General features: G+C 41.6%; 1 protein-coding gene across 6 annotated transcripts in view; it reads right to left on the bottom strand.

Annotated features, from left to right (window-relative positions):
• CYRIB (CYFIP related Rac1 interactor B) overlaps window positions 1-22,273 on the bottom strand; it is a 97,731-nt gene that overhangs the window by 57,271 nt on the left and 18,187 nt on the right. For 3 of the 6 annotated variants that reach the window (XM_064644786.1, XM_064644795.1, XM_064644756.1), the window contains exon 1: window positions 19,566-19,705. The exons of 2 other annotated variants lie outside the window; for them this stretch is intronic. The gene's annotated coding sequence lies outside the window, so the exon portion shown is untranslated. Of the gene's footprint in view, window positions 1-19,565; window positions 19,706-22,273 lie in introns of those variants that run through there. One more of the 6 variants, XM_064644809.1, reaches the window with a different exon arrangement.

Here is a 22,273-nt window from a genome sequence, read left to right as displayed (position 1 = left end):
CACTTCTTTACAAGGCTGATACTGTGAGAGGAAAAGCCCTGAGATATAAGACTTTCAGACTTAAAAACCTGAAATTGAAAATGAATGTAATGAACTATAAATGCCAAACAGAACTGCTACAAATTTATTTAAGCTTAGAAGGAGCTACTAGATAGAGGCAGTGGTAGGAGGCAATATTAACCACTTTATCACCTGCTCCCATTATCTCCCAGGGGACACAAGAAGACAGATCTTTTATTGCTGTACAGCACAGAAAGGTTAGCTCTGAGAAAGCAGGAAATTAAAAAAAAACAACATTATAAAAATTGGGCAGGGGGAGAAGGCCATCATGCCAGGAACACAGTTAAAGCCATGCTGTAATTGAGAAGAAAATTGCAACTAGTTCCAAGAAAGCAGCTGTAGTTATGTAGCAGCTTGTCTTTTCACCAAAGTCAAACTTCCATCAATGTCTGTGTTACAAGAGAGAAATTCTGCCTGTCAAGTACTTGTAGGATTTAATATCTGTATACACTTACATTTTCCCTCCATCTAACCATTAAAAACAATGTCAACTTTCTTGTTTGCAGATTGGAGTCAAAACTGCAACTTTTCATCAACCACCTTTTATTCCAAAGGTGTTGCCATTCACACTAATTCACACTTCAGCCTAATTCCAATCCCAAGCACACACAGCCCTCAACACAAAATGCATGACAGTCAGTCAACACCTTACTGTTATGGACTCAAACAGATTTTGGTTGTACTTTGCATGTTTATTCAACACAATTCCTCCCAACTTCTAAGAATAAACCAAGATTTCTCTCCCATTTGCTTTACTCTTTAGACTGCAACAGCATCAAGATTGTCAAATACTCAGAAGTTCCCCAGAAAACTCAGCTCTGCCACCATGAGCACTATGCTTTTGTAGCGAGACCATCTTGCCTTCTGAGTTTAAAAACCAGAGCTTTATTATCAGTTGAGTTTTGGTTTGGTTTCTTTCCTTTTTTTTTCTAACCTTTCATGCTATCCTTCATACAGCTGAGCCAAGTCCTTCTACTTAACACCACTTTCAGCGGTATCATGGGATGAAAAATTCTCTCCATTCTCGTGAGATAGTGTTCCATGTAGCCATTTAAAGTCAGATCTAACCAAATGGTGTTTAACGAATGCTGAGATGTAAAAGGAAAAGGTACTTTGTCCATGTACAACAGAGATAACAGTAAAAAGAACTTGCTGGAATGTGTAAAATTTTTTTTCATTTCCCCGGATACCCTTTATAGGACTAAGCCAGTTACTTTAACAGTAGCCACAAAATGATCTGCCATGTGTCATTTCCTGCTCATCTTTACACACGTGCACAAAAAGCTGCTGCTCGGCTGGTAAGCTGAAAAGAAGTCACTAAAAAATACTTTTTTTTGCCAAATTATCATTCCATGTACATACACAGTTTATGTCAGTTTTATACTAAGATACATTTTCAAATTTGGGTTTCTTTGTGAATATGACGCCACTACAAAGATGGTGGTTTCCAATTTTCTTTAAAAAGAATAGTCTGTCAGAACTATCTGGGGAGGCCAGTACTTGAAACTCAAGTTTGCTTTGAGGCAACAGGTTAGTAAACCATGGTCTTAAATAATGACCGTAATGCAGAGACACATCACATTTTGAATATACTTCTGAAAAGATCAGAAGTACAACACTAGTTTGAAAGAAATCTGAACATGGAAGGATGTCCTCCTTAACTTCTCGGTAGGGCTTACATTTACCATGAAATGCAAATCAATAAAATCTTGGATCTTTGGGATATTCCACCAACTGCCAGCATTACATCCACCTGTAGTTTCCCAGACTACTTTCCCTAGCAGCACAGTGTCACAAGAAAATATAAATCACAATTAGTACCTGAGGGTGAGTAAATTCTACCTTTCCTCAACAGTGTTATTGACTGCCTTTGGATAGACTTCAGATTAGGACAAACTGTTCATTGGTTTTAGCCAGGAAAAAAGTTAAATTCATTTCAATTTTGCTGGTTGAGAATGTTCAGCTATGTATTTGTGCAACTGCTGCTTCTTTACTAATAGTAAAGGACAGTAAAAGCTGCACAACAGATCAAAACATTCACAAGTCCAAAAATTAACTTGCTTTAAGTTGTTCTGATTCTGATGAACTACTCACCTCACCCTTAACACAACAAGACCAAACAGGCAACTCAGACCATGAATGCATAATGCAAAATCAACACACATCACCAGACCAGGGAAACATCTCAAAACAGATTTTCCCAACACATCACTGCCGAGAAGCACAGAATCAGAATGGTTTGGGTTGGAAGGGACCTGTAAAGGTCATCTAGTCCAACCCCCTGCCACGGCAAGGGACATTTTCAAATCGATCAGGTTGCTCAGACCTGACTCTCAATGCTTTCAGGGATGGGGCATCTACCACCTCTCTCAACCTGTACCAGTGTTTCACTATTCTCATTGCAAAATTTTCTTCCTTATATCTAGTCTCAATCTGGCCTCAGTTGTGCTATTGCAACAGGCCCATGTAAAAAGTCTGTCCCCATCTGTCTTATAATCCCCATTTTGATACTGGGAGGTGCTCTAAGGTCTCCCCAAAGCCTTCTCTTCTCCAGGCTGAACCACTCCAGTTCTTTTCACCTGCCTTCATAGGTGCTCCATCCCTCTAATTGTTTTTGCGAGCCTCTTCTGGACTCACTCCAACAGGTCCATGCCTTTGCTGTGCTGAGGACTCCTGAGCTGGACACTACTCCAGATGAGGTCTCATGAAAGTGGATGTCTCAACCTGCTGCTCCCCCTGCTTTCAATGCCCAGGACACAGTTGGCTTTCCAGGATACAAGCACATATTGACAGCTCATGTTGAGCTTTTCATCCACCAACACCTCCAAGTCCTTCTCCTCAGGGCTGCTCTGAATTCTCTCATCCCCCCAAACTACTGATACCACGGCTTGCCTGGACCCAGGTTCCAAACCTTGCAGGTGGCCTTGCTGAACCTCAACATCCTCAGCCACTGTGCTGCCCACAACATCCAAGCTATTGGGGACCCAGCAGGACACCTGACACTGCCCAGTGGGATGATACTGGACGTGGTCAGCCAGGATGGTCCCAGCAACACCCCTGTGCCTAGGGATCCTGGTGGCACCAGCAGAGGCATCTCCCACTACAGCTCTGCCTTGGTCTCACTGCCCATGGAGCTGCCCATCTCCGACTGTGACATCCCTCCAACACCGTTCTGAGTCTCGAGCAACTCAACACTATCAGGACAGGACCCCCAGAGCTCTGATGGAATATAGGGACAGCCTTCCCACTAGCCCAGCCTGGCAGGCTTGAAAAGTGGGGGAAAAAGCATAGAAGCACCTTTCCAAACCTATCCAGCAGGTGCAAGGCTCTCTCAGTCAGCACTAGGGTGATGGAATTAAACCTGCAACAGGGATAAAATGGAGATTGGGGTGCTGGGAGTGGGTAGGAAGCCATGGTGTAGTTGAAGTTGCTTGTGTTACTTTATTTAAGTTCTTGTTGCACCTTCACTCTTGCTTTTTTTCAGGTAGCATGCCAAATGATACACAGGCTATCATCTTCAGAAAAAGCAACACCACCAAAATGGTTACAAAAAAATCAGTTTACACAGTATTTTAGTACAAACAGGAATCACTGTAACTAAAAAACAACTATATCTGCTAGCAGAAAAGTCCCACTTTCAAGCAGTAAAACCCATCAAGTTCAAGTTTCGTGCAGACCATTATCAACAATTCAGTTTTTACATCATTCTCATAAAGGGAAAAAAACCCACCACTAGCACAAAAAAGTAACCACACAATAAATACAGCACTATCCTTAAGCAGAACTGTACAATTCCATGCTAAACAAGACTGTCCAACAAGGTAAGTGCAATTCTCTTTGCAAACTACAGTAGCTGTTAATCAGCAAGTATTTTCTTCCTGCCCTTCCTTCTCCCCACTTTTAACACCACGGGTAGCTTCAAAGAAAAAGAGGGAGAACTTGTTTCTTAGCAATTCAGCAGGTTAACTTGTTTCTCCTGCCGGACATAGTAGCCGAAAAGACTCCAACTTAAGCTTACCTCCATCACAAAATTCGAATTTGCAGAGCAAGAAATGCTAACAAGTAGATTGATGCAAATGATGGGGGGTTATTTAACAAAAGCCCCACATCAGCAGATTTAGAAAGTCACCTTCCACACCAAATCATGATACAGGAATAATCATTCAGCATCTTTTATAACCAAGACTACCACAGGAAGGACATGAAATCCTGACTTATGACTACTTCAGAAACATCTCTCAAGGTACAGGATTTTCTATCTAGAGGCCTCAAATAACATAAATTGATTAGCTTCTCTCCCCCCCTATTCTTTGGTGTCAAAAAATCTTACAATCAGTATCACAACCAGCACTACCACTACCTTTAAATACATTGATTTCCAGCACTGATACAAGAATAAGTACAGACATGTTTCTATTTTTACGGAAGTTATAAACTCAAGCATGACTTAAAGCTGAATATCCTCCTTTTAACAGAAAGTTTTTTTTCATTAAATATCTTTTCATTGTCTTTATACTTCCTAAAAATCCAGAGATGAAGAAAAGTCCTGACTTTTCTCCTTAAAAGTTAAAGCATCTTGACACTGAATGTAAACTATTACCCCTTTACAGTCTGATTTATTAAATGCAAATGGGTGTTTTTTGACAAGGAATGAACAGCCAAGTGCTCACCTAGGTCAACAGCAGGTATTTATTTAGGGAAGTATCCTCAGGACCCCTTTAGAGATAGTGCAAAGACTGCCTGAACTACAAGTCATCTCTGCCTGTTTGATATGCACATCTTCAGCCCCTCCAGCCAGTAGTGACAGCAAATGTCACAGTCCAATTAGGTACTCTGTGAGGGGAAAAAAAAAACCTGATTTATTTTACACTGATTTTACCCGATAACTGGGTGCCAACTTCAGATCATTAAGAAAAGTTACTCATTTTGTCAGCCTGTGGTATATATCTTATTCCATATACCTTTATCACATCACCTTTTGATTTCCTTAAAGTCAAGGCCTAAGATATTTAGGTTAGCAAACTACCTTTATATTCTAAGATTTTCAATCACCTTACACATCAGTTTGGTCTATGACCAGATTTTATAGAAAGCAGATATGCATATTAGTTTGCTACCCAAGAAACTAGGTCAACCACCTTCTGAAATCCATTCAATCTCTGCAAACAAGCAGGAAAAACCAACAATGGTACGGTGGGGTTTTGCTTGGATCATTTGAATTCTTCAGCCTTTATTAGAAGGCTGTTCTGCAGTAGCTTCATGTATTTTCTTTAATCTAATCCTAAAGTTCAGTGCCCTGGACGACAGTACTCTTTGAGTGGCACCTGAACAGATCATTAATCCGATACCAAGCCCACAAGGCTGCAGCTGTAACAAAGTCCATCCTCTGCCAACTGTTCTCTTCCCATTTCTGCTCTCCTGAAGTTTTCCCCTTCGTTACTTACCCTAGGAGTCAAATTCTAGATTCTCAAGCAGCACAACAAATCAAGACCAATCCTATAGTGCAGAAATCCTGGATCAGCCATCAACCCCAAGTCTCAATCACATCCCAACCTTTTGTTCCTACTCCCAAAGTACTGGGAATTGCCACTTCCTCAGCTTTCAGGAGAGCTGCTTGCACAGCTGTACAAGGCTTTCCCTTGGCTCAGAGGTACCACCAGTTATGATATGCAGGGGTTTTTTGGAGTTTGTTTGGGTTTCTTCTTGGTTTTTTTTACTTATAAAACTGTACTTCAGTACATTGTACATCCTCCAGTGTGGGGAAAACAAAACCACAGTTACAGTATTGACATGAAGAAGATACCATTCCTAGGACTACATACAAGCTGTATAAAAAACAGAATAAAGACATCATCTGTTCCATAGCTAGTACACTATTTTTAGACAAAGAAGACTACCATAAACCAAGAAGTTTAATATTTATGCTCGCCACCTGGGCTTATAAATTTGTATTGAATACAAATTCATTTTGGAACAACAGATGACAGAATAATCGTATTCAGATTTTTAAGTGACAAAATGATTCAAGTATCTAAAGAAATGGAGAACCAGCAGAATTATTGTCCCCCTACCCACACTTCTCATTTGCACACCAGTGTCAGTAAACCTGAATCCACTACCTCGAACTCTCATACCAACAAGGATACAGAGCATTTTGTTCCCACATCCTAAGAAAGGTGGGGAAGGAACAATGGGATTTTATACTCTTTTGGACTGAAATTGTTTAAATTAGGAGGTAGGTTGTTTTTGTCTTACTGAGATGCACAATGTCACTAAATGCAATGTCTTTTCCATAAAGCCAGGAACACTTACACCGTCCTGCTTTCCCTGCCGTGCCCAGTACAGCTGTTCTACATTTACTTAGCAACAATGCAGAGCCCTCTGCAAAGGTTTGCTGTAAGTTCAGAACAGGAGAACAGCCTACATTTCATGTTTCCTTCCTTCTGCAAGGTTGAGTCACATCCTTAGGTCTCCTTTTAGAAAGCTAACAAGCCATGGTAGAAGGAAAAAAAAGTCCTTAATGGAGAAGCCTTGCCTTCAAGAGAACATACAGCACTGACAGAGGCCACAGTTCAATTCTTTGGCTCATCTTCTGCAGTGACACAGACAAGAGAACTGCACACCTTTTTTCCTCTTAGAAGCAAAACCTGATGCTCCTCACAGCCAGACAACTTCATCAAAGGACTTCCAAGATAAATGAAAGGCGCTAACATTAATGAGTGAATAATGCAGACAAATTCCTTGAAATTACTGTATGAAAAAAAAAAAACAACCACCCTCACATGGGAGAAAGCAGAAAGTTCAACCAGCTTTAAAGACAATGTCTTTCTACACAGCAAGTTCAAAAGTATAAAATTAAGATCTGTATTTGTTTCCTTTGGTCTCTCTAGCACTTCAAATAAAATAAAGCTTTATCCTATTATACCTTAAGCCACGACTGCCAGGAGATGAAATAGTTCTTGCCTCATTTCCTCTGTTCTACCAACTGGAACAGTGCTGGGTAAGTTCACTACTTAAAACTCCTACAACCCCACAAGCTGTTTGTTTGAAGTCTGGACCAGTTTCACAAGCCTGTTCTGTGTGGCCCAACCAGCACACAGGCGGGGCAAGTAAAACTGTTACCTTGAATCAAATAAGTCCAACCATTAGACCAACTTCTGTTTATGCAATATATAACTACAGTTCATTTCATCACACTGAAACAGAGGGACCTCTTCAAACCACCTACCCTGCACACCTGTACGATCAAAACAATTAGACAACCGGGATTGGAGCACCTCAACAAAGACAATGAAATCACATCCAAGATCAGCTGGTACAGTTGTTTATGTCAGCTTAACTTTTGACTGCACACTCCATCTATTGGATTCTGAAACAATTATTCACATATCACAGTATTTCATATTGTAGTTTAAATATATATTTTATATTGACTTATTATAAATAATATGCTTATAAGTATTAAGCAATAGAATACGCATTTCTATCCAAACCTTCCAGTGAGTGAGAAGCTGGGCAAGGAGACAAATGCAAATGTAGTAATTTTCTTATAAACATGATAAGCAGACAGAACTGATTCCCTGTTACCAGGCAAATAGATTAGATAACACACTTTCACCTCTTCTGCTCTGGATAAGCCAAAGGTCCCAGTATACTGTTTCAATCTTCATATGTGCTGTAGTTTGCTACAAACACAGGTTTAGACAAAATACATGTAAGTCAATAATAAAAGGTGCAAGTCTCATTAAGCATGAGATAGTTACGAGGCTGTACCTTTCACAAATGTTTTCCAAAATAATTTCTTTGAAGTCTAGCTAGCTACTAAAACAATGCAGCATGTCTAAGAAAAGAATATCACCTTTTTCAAACTTGTTCAAGACAAACTAGAAAAGCCCAGCTAGATTTTCAGAATTACTCCCATATAACTAAGAAATGTATAAATGTATTCCATTACAAACTCTCGGGCAGTACCAGACACTGATACATGAGAGTTGTATCTTTCAATAGGTATTATTTGCAGCCTACGATAAACACTACTCATCCCAGTTAAGAAAAAACAAAACAAAATAGGAGATACTAAATTTAGTTCTTCTCAACTGATACTACAGAAACTTGAACTATCGATCTTGAAGGTAGGTTTCACTGCCAAAGTAAGAATTATTTTTTTTTTCTGGAACCATTGTTTCAGGAAAAAGTAGTGGCTCATGGCTCTTCACAAAGAAGAGAAGTTTGCTTCTACACTCTAAACTTTACTAGGACCCAAAAGGAAATTTGTCAAAAATGCAAACCAGATACTACAGTCTGCCCCAATTACAAGTATTGAGAAACCCTGAGAACCACAGCATAAAGGGAAAAAAAAAAAAAAAAGGCCATATCCTATTCAACAAGCCATTCCTGATTCCAAAGCACCATTCAAACAAAACCTGTCTGGACTTCTGGCCTGACTGTCCCTGCACTCAGAGCTAATTAACAGACTACAAGGAGCATGATCTCAGAATCCCTGAACCTGCTCCATCAGGAGGAGGGGTAGGAGGCTTGGAACTAGGTGATCTTTAAGGTCCCTTCCAACCCAATCCATTCTATGAAAAAAAGGAAAATTCAGAGACAAAATTCAAACTATTTCCTTTTCAGGCAGTTTTAGCCTCAGCTTTGCAGAGACGATTACAAGTGTTAATGATGCCGAATGAAACAAGCAGTAGGATAACAACCAGGCCTGTTGTACTATTCAGATTCTACTAGTTGCAGTTACTCTAAAATTTTTGGTTTAGGAGCATTCAGGGGAGCACAAAGCACAGAAAAGTATGGCTGGTAAGAGCAAAAGAAAACACAAAGAATGTTATCTATGTCAGATATTTCCTGAAGTACAAGTAAGAAGAGCTTTCTACACGAATGCCAAATAAAAGAGGATTAGAAAGGACAGAGCAGTAAGAGTGAAACTATCTGACCAGAGGTAAAACCAGAGCATGAACCCCACCTTGCAGTTACTTCCATTGCAGCACTGCAGGCAGGACACAGCCTCCACGTTTCTGCTGCAAGCCAGTCCTGTAACAGCAGCCTCAGCAATTTCTGAAGCAGAGCACAGCTGAGAGCAGTGAGGGAGAGATGATGTTACACACAATAACCAGCTGATAAGAGAAAAAATACTTTTACGAGGTGCCCTCCTTCAGTGAAGGGCAGCAGATGAAGTGTAGAAATTCATACTCTGGGACTGCCTAAGATAAGGAGGGGGAAAAAGACTACCTTAACTAAATCAGCTCTAAATCAAGTAAAAAATTGACCAAAAGCACAAGTACTTTAAAGAATTAGGGTATTTATAAAGTACTATGATGACTATTCAGACATATCTAACAAGGCTTTCACTCACTGTCTTCAATTTTTTTCCTGTCTCTGAACTCCCCAAAGTTGTAACATTAGTTCAAATTAAGACTGAACACTGGTTATGAAAAGAGATACACTGAAGTACCAACAAAAAATAGTTTATCTTTCTTATGATTATGTTATTAAGAAATATTTTGAACCGTTAAATGAAATTTGTGCTCATTTACAACACATGATAAAAATGAAACACCCAATCCTTTTGCAGAGGACAACATTTTACCAGGGCTAAAGTAAATAATTTAGTTGTTTTTTGTTGGTTTGTTTTCTTGGGGTTTTTTCAAACATTGACTCAGAACCAGGAAATAGACCAATTCTAAGCACAAAAATTGTGCTTTTCATTTTAAAGAAAGCATTTGACCTGCAATATTTTTTTTAACAAGCTAAAATGCTAAGACCAAAGCTGACATGTTCTCTGAGGAAGTGATAGCTACACAACCGTGGAAGCTAAACACAAATTACTTGAACTTAGTAAGTGATTTTTAGTTCTTTTACTGAAGCTATTGCATATACATTAAAACCACAAAATTATGCAGTACTGAATCATTCTGGCAGTGTTATATATGCAACACATTGTGAAAAATCGAACTATATTGTACTTGGTATTTTTTATTTCCTGACAACTGCCAGTGACACACAGCATGCCCTGATGAGTGAGTGTATGAATGCCTGTCCCCAGGCAGGGACGACCTGCCCTCAACAGATGGAACAAGAGCACAAGCAAAGCCTGTATCAATGGTACACCAAAATAGAGGCTTAAAAATCACTGAAGTATTTTGGCCAGCAATTAAAATATTGCTTTGGATACAAACTGCCCTGTTTGGGTACTGTACTGAGACATGATATAGACAACTACATGCACAGTTTGTGGACACACATGCAAGTACATGGGTGCACATGTGGTTTTTATATATGTACACACACACACACACACACATATATATATATACACACACCCCTACAAAAATCTATACACATGAGAGCAACTAAGATACAAACTTTCTTGAGTCCCATTCTCTGGAGACTGTTGATTTGCTTTTGGTTTTTTTTTTTCCTTTTTAAATAAAAGTTTTAACATGACTGTACTTCCTTTTCTTTTTAGTGCTGCTACTCCAGCTCTCTCCTGACTCACCCACACGTAGCTGTGCTTCAGCATGCTGCACTTGGTGTTCTTTTATAAAGTGTCACTACGATTCCTACTTGAACTGAAGAGACTTAAACTGAATAAATCCGCCCACAGAGGTAAAGGTGGGTAGAACTGATAGATCATATAACTAAACACACAAAAAGCCTACATAAGGCCAGAAACAGCACCCAAGGTTCTAATTGTTTAAAGTCTTTGTTTATGTGTCCCTTTCCACATAAAAGCACCTCAGGTTTGAACACCAATGTTTGTCACATTCCAAATATCACATCAGAAGCCAGCTGTGCTTCTAAGAAACCCAGACCAACTTCTGAGATCAAAAGCACTCCTGTGATCATTCCCTTCCCTAGTAGGGGATAAAAATCTCTACCTTAAGACCGAAGAGAGATTTGCTACCAATGAATGCCAGGCTTTCAAGAGAAAGCAAGTTTCTACCAAATTTAATCTACAGGAGAAGTGTTTCTAGTCCTCCTAGATGCAAAGTTGAACAGCCAAATATTATCTGAACCTAAGCCAACACAGAAGGTCTAGTAAGAAAAGGCAAAAAATCACAGCTCCACCAGCAGAGGCTGCTGGTCTTTTCTTCAGCCAGGAGGAAACACTTGTTCCTTTTTTTTTTTTTAAACACTATACAGTTTTCTAACCAGCATAAACCTAATTCATAGTATTTTTCTTAAGAAAGAAGCTTAAAAGAAAAACTGAGTCATACACCTGATTCAAAAAAACCCCAAAAAACAACAAAACCACAAAGTCAAGAAATCCAACAGGGTAGTAAAGGTTTTACCCTTTGTTCTACTGACAGAAGGAACAGCAGCTTTATACTTCTTACCTTGGTTGTTTCTCTTCTACAGGGAAACACCAGAAGCCACGAGACTCTACAAAACAAAGAACTTATGGGTTCTCCCCTCCAGTGGCTACAGCAGGACAGAACTATCTGTCAAATCAAACAGCTAAACAGACCAATGTGGACGACAGAGTCACAACTGAAAAATAAAAACCAGCTCATTCCTCCTCCCTTCAGCATAAAGGAGAAAGGAATCCATTGCCCAATATTCTGCTAATAAAGTTGTAGCATCACTTTAACTTTTCTATAATATTTGAATGCTAAAAGTAGGTGTCTTTTTACAGCACATGCCAGTTTGGCCCTAAAGCTGTGTGAATACAGTACTGCTAAGGAATGCATCAATACCAAATGTTTACAGGAGCTACTAACACCAAGAGTGCGAGTTCTTGAGAGTCACACAATGCCAGAATTAATACTTCCTCATTTCTCTATTCTCATGTCTCAAGCAACATTTTTACACAAGAAGAAACTAGAAACAACTTTGCCTTTTTGAATGGCCATGTGCTGCTGCTGCTATAACCAGCACAACTTCGAGCGCTGCCGTGTTCTCCGGTTCCATTACGGAAGCTAAATGTCAAAAGGGACTACAAACAAACACAAGGAACAACTGTGAAGTTAGAATTTAGTATCAAAACGGAACCATAGCAAGAGAAAAGCAGCAAGTTCGATGGGGATATGGCTGCAACATGTAAACTATTCTATAAAGAGTCAGGTTACAGTCATTTCTAATCATGCAAAACTAACTGAACTTCTCTGTGCCTTCGCTCCTCCGGTAAAATAGGAAGTAAACTACTTCCTCATCTCACTAGACCATTCTGATAATAAATAACTTTACAGAAAGCAGTACCAGACTACCCATGAGGAAATTAACTGCATCTCTGGAGCAATCTAGCAAGAGCATGGCACAGTCTAAAGCAATGAAGACATACTATTGAGCACTTGCTCACTAAACTAGCACCAGCCACCTCATGGGGGTGAATGAAGTAAGGGTCCTAATGTAAGAAATAGCCTACAATTATGTATTCATGGCTGCTTCCTTTCTGCAGTGTCTTGACTTTTGAGCACTGTTTCGCAGCCTAACAGGGAAAACCCAGTACAAGCTCTTAACCAGGAGATGAGCCCAGACAATTCATCCTCACAGTTACAAGACAAGAATTAGAACCATTTGCTCACACTACCATTTTTTACCACTGACAGTTACATATTAAGATAAAGTAGTGAAGACATGTAGGCCAATAATGGCAATGGAGGAAACTCTATGTTTTATTTCACTGTAGTACCTTCCTCACAGATTTTCAGACTCTACCATAGCAGGTTTCTTGTCCAACAGACCTATCTGCCTTCTTCACAAAATCCCAGCTTCTACTCTTACTCCTCCATCTTTCCCCACCCATCAGCTCTCTTTTACATATTTTCTTTGTCCAGCAAGTCCCTATTCCCCTTGATGTCCCCAGGATGCTGGGTGAGGGGCAGCATCATTCCCACATGCTCCCTGGGTATGACCCACACTTTCCACACAGCCAGCAAGCTCACAACCCAATCTCTCCACTTTTTTTTTTAACAACTTGGGCTCAACTCAGTCCTACATTCTAATTAATATTCTTCCCCTCTTTCAGCTCAAAGTAAGCTGTTCCTCCTCCTAGTTAATTGCCATCAGCCCTCACCTCAGCAGTCCTCTCTATCCAGACCCATTTCTTCTCCCATGCTGCCTGCCTGGATACATGTTTATTAGAGCATGAGTTTTCACAGGACTGTAATGGGGTCATACTGAGGCCCATCCTGGACTAGGAACAGGGGAAAAAGCAAAGCAAGAGGCATCAGCCCTGCAAAAATGCTCTGCTGTAAAGCTGACACACACTAGAGCTATTTGAAGAGCTGTCAAATTTAAGACTCCTGTTACAACATCTGTTCCCAAGCTTCACTTTTGGCAGCTACCGAAGTAGTTTGACTGAAATTCCTTTGAAAACCTGACAAAATATTAACATCAATATTATATAACACTATTTGCTCAAGTATTAGGTCTTAATCAATAGTCTCCTACACTGCCATTTACTCAACTTTACTGCCAGTCCCACATACAGTAAGTTCCCTACTGGGATACGATTCTACCCCATGTTTATTAAGAAGCAAGAATTACAGAATAATGGATAGTTTCTTCATAACAACTTTGAACACTGATAAACCCAGAAACTTCAGAAAAGGTAAGAAAACAGCTTGGGTTTTGTTAGGCTAGTTGAAAGCTCCTGTAGAATCGTCCTCCAAACTTCAAGGTTGGAGGTATCAACTAGATTATGTTATTCTGTTCTTCCCGCTAAGAAATTAATCCAGCTCTGAACTCTGAGATGCAAGTGTAAGAACAGGCAAAGCATCTACTCTTTTAGTGCTCGGGAGTACATGACATTAGCCAGTTACACGTGAGAAGAAGCAGCAAGTAATTTTCTACAAGTAGTAGCCATAGCAAAAAATTTCAAAACTATCATTACAATTCAACTGCCCGTTCAGCTGACAAATCCACATCTCCCCACATACGGCTTCTACACATAAGCAAATCAATTAACTGCTTCCATAAGCAATCCTTACACAATGCTCTCTCTTGTCTGTATGATCTTCATTTATATAAAAGGTCAGCAATTTTATCTGTGAGATGAAGCCTCATGAAGCCTGGTGGTTACATATTTCACTTCCACCTTAGGAAGGAACAGTTTCAAGTAACTGTATGTCTCAGCACATAAAAGGTGCAAATACAACAAGAAATGAACTGGCTTTTCATGCCCAGAATACACTTTGCCTGAGAATTTTCACTTTCAGGGACACTAAACAGGAAGGTTTGGTTGTTTTTTTTTTTTAAAAAAAACAGCTATAAATATATTTCTTATTAATTCTTACAGCTGTTATGTGCATCAGAGGCTGAAACAAACACCTTTGTTGATAACTGAAAAAGGCAAGAATTCCATCTCCGTAAGGATGTTACCCTCAAGACTGCTATAATAGAAAGGAGAACCAGCCATCATCCAGTGCCACACCTGACTGGAAGAATACACAATTAGATGTAACTTTTGAAGTTATAGAACTGCTACAGCCACTAGTCACAGAAACGGGGCTTTCCAGTCAGCTAATTTACAACTAGGGCTCCAGGAACTCATCTATTACCTTGTGTAGTACACCAGAAAAAGTTACTCACATTAACACTCCATTTAATTTAATCATCTAGTACTGAAGGAGAACCAGAATTGCCTCATGGCTGAATTTAAGAGTCTTTTGAACTACGCCAGTTAAACAGAATTTGCTCACAGAACAGCCTCCTGCTACCGGGGAACAGTTAAGCCCTGTAGTCTGAAGTAAAAAGAGCTTTTAAAAATGTATCTAGGACAGTGTTCTGCTGCACTTTCTTACATATAAAGTGATTCCCGATACAAGATTTCTTTTTTGCCTGGTGGACACCCATTTCAGGTAAAGCATTTGCTGATGGAATCAGCCTCCCAGACAAACGTATTAACTGCCTACAGGATCAAGCTTTAGGTTTTGGTGTGGGTGGCAGACAGAAGGCCTGTTTTGCAAGGCACGCTATTTTTGTAACTACAGCCACACCAAACTGAATGCACTCAATCTCACAAGCTAAACTGTCCCAGACCAATCACACTGCTTGTACAGGGACCACCTGGGAATCCCAAGTACTATAGATACAAGCCAGAGAATAGGTCGAACACTTGAGTAATCAAGACCACAAACCATACAGCACCCTAAGCAGGAGTAAAAGAATAAAAATATATCCTCCCATACAAGCATTATTAGAGGAAATTAGTTTTATACGCTTGAAAATTGTACATAAGTACAATCTATATGTTTCAGAGGTATTTAGTCCCCAGTTTTTCCTACAGTTCCACTATGATTTCATGTAGTAGGGAAAAATGGTGGATTTGATCAGTCATATACCATTCTCCAAATGCCATATTAGAACTTCAGTGCAAATAAGGCAAACAGTCTTTCCCAAGACACACAAATTAGTCAATACTTGTCTAGGTACTAGAAACATAAAAATTCTTTTTCTAGGTTCTGAAAAAGTAACACTAAAGAACACTCAAAACCAATAAGTCTAGTACCAAAAGTTCTTTACAAATCAATTTAATGGCCATTTTCAGAGTTAGCCAGAAATAAATTACTCAATATTTCATCAGTACCACCCGACTCAGTAGCAACAGTAAAAGAAGAGGGCAGCACAACCAGATGATAAAGGCTGTAACAGTAGATTTGAGTTCACAAGCCACATACACACTGAGAGGGACACTGTCAGCCCTTACCTCACAACTATGACTGTCTTACAAGTACCCTGAAATTCAAATGATCATGAGTCAAAGGCGAAAGAATGCAGCATTTTGCCTGCACCTTTCAATGTGCTTTGCCTGTAACTAGTTTCACTGTTTCCACAGTGAAGGTATTCTCTGTGCATCAGACCTTCACGTGACAGAGAGGACAAAATGCCATTTCTAAAATGTAGAATGAAATTAAAACCACAAGGGATGAGGAACACAGGAGAAAGTGCTGTAACTAAAAATACTTTCAGTGTTACCTACCTAGTCAATTCTAAAACTGTTCATTGTTTGTTGTTAGTTTCTGTCAAGCTCTGCTGTTTACATAATTGCAACACACGTATCTCCAGTAAGCGCTGGAACTGCAAATGTAAAACAGCGCCTATGTAAGAGCCTATTGCTCTCAGCAAATTTTAGAGAGTTGGAAACACTCTGCCAGCTGCAGCAGCCAACTTGTGGCACTAGAGAGAACATTCCTGAATCACAGATGGGGGGAAACTGAGGTGATTTTATAAGAGATCCTGAAATTAAAAGTGAACAAATAAGCCCCTTTCTTCATAAACTTGCAGAGAAATGCAGACTTCTCTACATTTGGTTAGAGGTGTTATATTTTCCACAATCACAAGGAAGAAAATAAATACTAGTACTCCTAAGTTTATACGACCATAGATTAATAATAAAGGACAACTTACAAGGTATGCAAAAGGACCATCAATTTATTTAAAATTGTTCTTGATATACAGAAACAAATGGGATTAGAAAAGACGTCAAATGGAACATACAAGTGGCCATCATTTGCAGCTGGAAAACTGTTTGAAACAATTCTTACCCTGCCTTAGTGATGTATGCATTTCAGGTGCCACAGTTAGAATGTGGTGCACACGCTTCACAGTCCTAGCCCTTAACTCTTTCCAATCCAAGCACAGTTTCCTTCATATCCTCAATCCCCACACTCTCATCCCCTCTTGAAGCCATGTTGATAGACTGGAGGGATTCAGTTGGACCAAAATGACTACCAGGATGACTCTCTGCATCCTGGTACTAAGCACAGGAGTTGGCACTGACATTCAAGCCTTGTGTGGATTCAGCACATATATTCACATACAAGCTGCATGCCTTGCCTGTAGCACATTTGCTTGACAGCTGATAATCCACAAGATGCAATTTGACAACACTCAAAATATTTCAGCTTTGAAGATATATTTTCAAACATTTTTAAGATGAGTATGTCTCAAAAAATTGATTTATAATATACTTCAGGGTAGTTAACATTACCTTAATGAACAGGAGGCATTCTTCTCAACTTATGCCCATCTACATCAATGACAAAAACTCTTGGTATAATTAAAGAGAATAAGCCTTTAGGAAGAACAAAGGCAAAGGTGATAACCTTGACTTATATTAGTGCCATTATTTCCTAAAGAAAACCCCAAAACCCTAAAACAGCCACACATAAACATGCTTAAGAAACAAATCCAACTCCTTGCAGGAAAGCTTTAATTTTGCCCGTCTCCACTATAGGATATGTGTTGGTTCCATCTATGCCCCCAGCTGGCAGCCAGACACAGAAAAGAAGGGGACTTCAGGCTGTTTGTGTGTCTGTATTCTCCAAGATATACAGCAAGGGGAAAAAAACCCTCATTTATGTTTACCATGCCAAAGCAGCTACAGAAATCCAAAGCGGCCCCTACTTATGCTTTCCCAAATGACAGAGCCAATTTCTGTTACTGTATTACTCAATAATTCAGTAGTTTGCAATACAAATATTCCCCACCCTTCTGTCTCTTTACAGTACTAATTCCAAGTGTTTAGTAAGCACCATTAGAAGTCTGCTGACAGACACCTTAAGGTCCTCCCCTTAAACCATTGTGTTCAATTAATTTCAAAATCAATTACTTCGCAAAGACATATAACTACTGAGAGACACAACAAAAAACTGTTTCTTTTTTTCTCTTTACCCAGACATTAAGACTCCCGCAAAGCTCAGATAAGGGGACAGGACAGTTTTGTATGCAAGAACAGAACTGGCTGACACCAGGTTTCCACAGCCAGCGAGGTTCTCACAGGGAAGAGGCAGAAACTTTCAGAAGACAATCTCTTCAATAATCTGTCCCCTCAGGTGGCCCCAGCTAAACTGCAAACAAGGAAGAAAATCTAGAGCACCTGATGACAAATGGAAGTTGTATAACAGATGGGATCAAATTCATTCCTCACTTTCATACAACCGTGGTAAATCTTGACAGGGGTATTTTAAAACAGATTCTGGGATCACTTCTTTCTACAGCCCCTGCTCTCTGACAGCCAGTATATGCAGTAAGAAATCTGACAGTCTGACTGGGATAAAAAGATATCTGCTCTCCTACTGAAAGCTTCTGTTTCAACAATGGAACACTCTCTGTATTGCCAGGCAAGAAACACTCCAACTTCATGGAACAGCAATATCTTATTCATGGGGTTTAGGGTTTTGCTGCTAAAACTTGCCACACAGAAGTGAAGATACATTCTGCAAAACAATGCACCTTGCTGAACAAAGATATTTGTCAGGTGGAACCTTTTAAGTTTGGATCCATGTTCCAACCTTGACAACAGTAACCTCAGGCTAATTACTGTATGTCTCCTCTCCAACACCCATATCTGCCACAACCTACTATAGAAAATGCTCATCAACTTAAAGCTGCATTTAAGGTCCAAGCAGTCAGAGCACAAAGAAAGAAAACTCTGTGTCAGCGAGGGGGGAGAGAATTTGAGCAAAACAGACTTTGCAATTTTATTTGCATCAAAAACAGTAATAAGGAAGAACACAGATTATTAGACCAATCTAGAAAAGGTTTTACTGGTTTGAGGATTAACATGCACGCTAATCAACACTTATATCTCCATACTATGTTATCAGAAACTCAGAATGACAGATTTTAAATGTTCCTGAGACTCCACTATCACAGCAGTATGACAGCTGTCACACTTGCTGACATTTGGATCCAGGATGCTGATGCTATGGAACAGCTAAAGGAAAAAAAGAACACTTAAAAAAGCTTCATAACACACAGTCTCTTGATTTCTTTGGTATCTGAAATGTTTCTGTGAAGAAACTGCTCGTATTTTATTGCCACGCAAGACACGACACCAGACTAAAAAGTAACACAAGAAAATTAAGTTGCATACATCTTATTCTTGAATTGCATGGGGGAAAAATTATAATGGAATTAAAATATGATTTTATCGCTTATTTAATGAGCAGATCAGAAACAACACCCTTCTGCTACAGACTCCAAATTCACCTTAACCCCACCTGGAATTACAGTCCCAGCATCACAGCACTGCAGGATACACCCTAACCACGGCAAATTCGCAACGATTTCTGTATATTCTGCTTAACCCGCCGCATGTTTCAGCCACACTCCGAGAGGCTGCAGCCGCCCCCTCCAGAGGTTTCCCCCTCCCGCCGCTCCCGTTATCCGTTAACACCGTCACCGCATCCCCGCATCCCACGGCACCACCTGCATCCCGGGGGGAGCCGCACCGGGAGCAACCTGGATCCTGTGCTCAGGACCGGGGGCAAAGAGCCGCCGGGGAAGCCCCGGGGAGGGCGGTCCGGCCCCGGCGACCCGCGTGGTTGCCCCGGGCAGGGAGCGGCGGCCGCGGGGCAAGGAGGGGCCGCGGAACGGGAGAAGTTGCGGAGGGGCCGTGGGGGAGCGGGGAGAGCAACAGCCGGAGCCGGGCGGGGAATGGGGGGGGCCCGCGGGGACGGGGCGGGGGTCGCGGGATGCGGGAATGCGCGGGGGATGCGGCGGCGGCAGAGGCGGCAGCGAGCGCCCCGCCCGCCTTGGGCACTCACCGAGCCGGGAGCGGGATCCGGAGCGGGACACTGGGAGCGGGATCGGGATACGGAGCGGGAGCGGGATCCGCCGCCTCCCCCGCTCGGCCGGAGTAGCGTCGGGACGGGACGGGGCGGGCGCGCGCGCGGGCGGCGGCGGGGGCGCGCCGGGAGCGCGCGCGGGCGGGCGGCGGGAGCGCGCGCGGGGAGGGGGGAGCGGGGGGAGGGGGGGGAGCGGCCGCGCAGCACCGCGGGCACCGGCCGTGCGGGCGGGCGTGCGCTGACCCGGATGTACCGGGGGGGGCGGGGGGGCGGCCAGCAGCAGGTGAGTGCGCAGGCGCGCCGGGCCGGCCGGCGCACTGCGCGTGCGCCTGCTTCGACTCCCAGTGTCTCGGGCAGGGCCGGGGGAGCCAAAGAGAGGCGGGCGGGCGGGCGAGGCGGAGAGCGGGGCAGCCCCCTTAAAGGGGCCGCCATCTTCCCGCAGCCCCCGTGATTAACGCCACTCAATTAAACATGAGTGATCGTTGCTTGAGCCGGTTGTGAGGGTTTGCTGGGTTTTTTTGTTTGTTCGTTTTTTTAAGGGGCTTTAAATGTTTGTAGTTGGCAAAGCCAGGTTGGGAAGGGAGGTGAGGTGCTCCTCCTCTGCGAAAAGCGGGGCTGGAAGCCGTGCTTGAATGTCTGCCCAGGTGGATCGTGTTGTGAGATCAAAGTAAAAAGAAAAAAAAAAAAAAAGAAAGTTCCGTCTTTCAGTAAGCGCTGCCACAGCCTTGTCCCACCGCCCTCACGGCTCGTCCTGCACTGCTCTCCATCCCCATCTCCCCGAAAACGCTAAAATACGCAAAAATGGGTTAAAAACCACATGGGGTTATGGGGGTGTTCTGCCTGGAGAAGAGGAGGCTCGGGGGAGACCTTATCGCTCTCTACAACTCCCTGAAAGGACAAGTGTCAGGATGAGAGGAAATGGCCTCAAGATGCACCAGGGGAGGTTTAGGTTGGATTTAGGGAAAAATTCTTCACAGAAGGGGTTGCCAAGCACTGGAACAAGCTGCCCAGGGAAGTGGTGGAGTCACCACACCTGGAAGTGTTTAACAGATGAGTAGATGTGGCACTGAGGGTCATGGTTTAGTGGTGGATTTGGCAGTGAGTTTACAGATGGGCTCAGTGATCTGAAAGGTCTTTTTCAACATACATGATTCTAAATTACTCTAAACACAAAAACATATTAAGGACATTTCATGGACTTAAATGTTTTCCTCTCTGTGTATGCATCCCATTTATGAAGGTTTCACCTTTTCTTTGCCCATATCACAACCCGGATTTTGTTGTCTTAACACTGGGACAGTGCAGACCCTGAACTGCTTCTACTTCTGCCATGGGTAAATTGCCAAAGCAGAGGGATGGCACAAATACCTTGTTGTGGGACTTGCTGTTTTAGTAAAACTACACATAGACATACTGAGAAAGAAAAAATTCTTATTGTTTGTTTGTTTTTTCTTAAAGTAACCTGGAATCGAGACAATGCTTTTCAAAATTTTGCCGTGAAGTCTCACCTGACCTTCCTGGTGAGTTGTTCTGATGCCAAGGGAAGCTCACACTGTGTCAGGCTGCACTGGGAGCAGTTCAGAGATCGAGTGGGACAGCCAGGCAGTAGCATGCAGATACTGCCAAGACAAAACTTGCAGCCTCAAAGAGTAAAGTATTATCAGTAGAGCAATAATCAGATGTGATTATTCAATCTGAAAGAGGCAATCCAACCACCTCAAAGTTTTACCACTTCTGCTACTTTTTTTTCAGAAGCCTGATAGCAGTTTGTTAACTACCAAATATTAATGAATACCAGGTACCCCCAAACCCACTTTGAGAAAGAAAAAAAAAATGAAAGTGTCTCTGAGATTGTATTATATGTCAATGTATTTCTCTTTTTATCTTCCTACTTACATATAGGTTGACTTAAACTGATAAACTTAGTTCCTCTTGTAACTTGTTAGGATTCAAGATATATAGATTTGCTGTACTAATAACTTTAAAGTATTCTATCTAAAAGAGTATCCTGGGATATAAAGGAAGCCATTTGTGAGTGTAGTTCAGCTGCAAAACCTGCTTGGTGAACTCAAAGGAAATCACCACACTTGAGTTTTGGGCCTTGGGGAACAGTCAGGCAAGAAAGTCCAAGGCTGGTGCACCACATACCTGCCTGCTGCCTTCACCTAAGCAGGGAAAAGGGAGTATTCAGGCAAGCCCTGGAGTCTCCGAGAAGTTTGTACAGACTGGAGTAAACAGAAGAGATGTCCAAGAAGAAATGAAAGAGGATTTTCACAGAAGCACCTTAAGCAGAGTGACAGAAGTCCCAGTTCTGCTTGTGTGTGATTTGTGTAAGTGGCTGAACTTAGTGCTTGACGTGACTTTTCACTTCTGCTACAGAAAGAATTTTTTGCAATGAGTGGATACAAATTTTGAGGTGTAGATCAATGCCCCCTCTTCCTGAGATTATGGGAGGTCACTACCACATCCTCATCTTCTCTGAATCCCACTGACCTTTGAAAGTCCACGTGCCAGGCAGCAAGCAATTCAGGTCCCACTGAATTGAATTGAAGGGAAGCAGAATCAAGCTCTGAATTAATGTTGGACTTGTTACCATGGGGGCTTAATAGAAAGCCGGGGTCTTATCTGTCACATTACAGAACTTTGTCCTGCTACACAGAGCTAAAGAAACCACATAACCAGCCTCA

This window comes from Pseudopipra pipra, chromosome 1 (genome assembly GCF_036250125.1).
Source record: "Pseudopipra pipra isolate bDixPip1 chromosome 1, bDixPip1.hap1, whole genome shotgun sequence".
NCBI lineage: Eukaryota > Metazoa > Chordata > Aves > Passeriformes > Pipridae > Pseudopipra > Pseudopipra pipra.
Note: the sequence above shows the minus strand (reverse complement) of the source record. Positions and strands in the feature narration are given on the sequence as shown.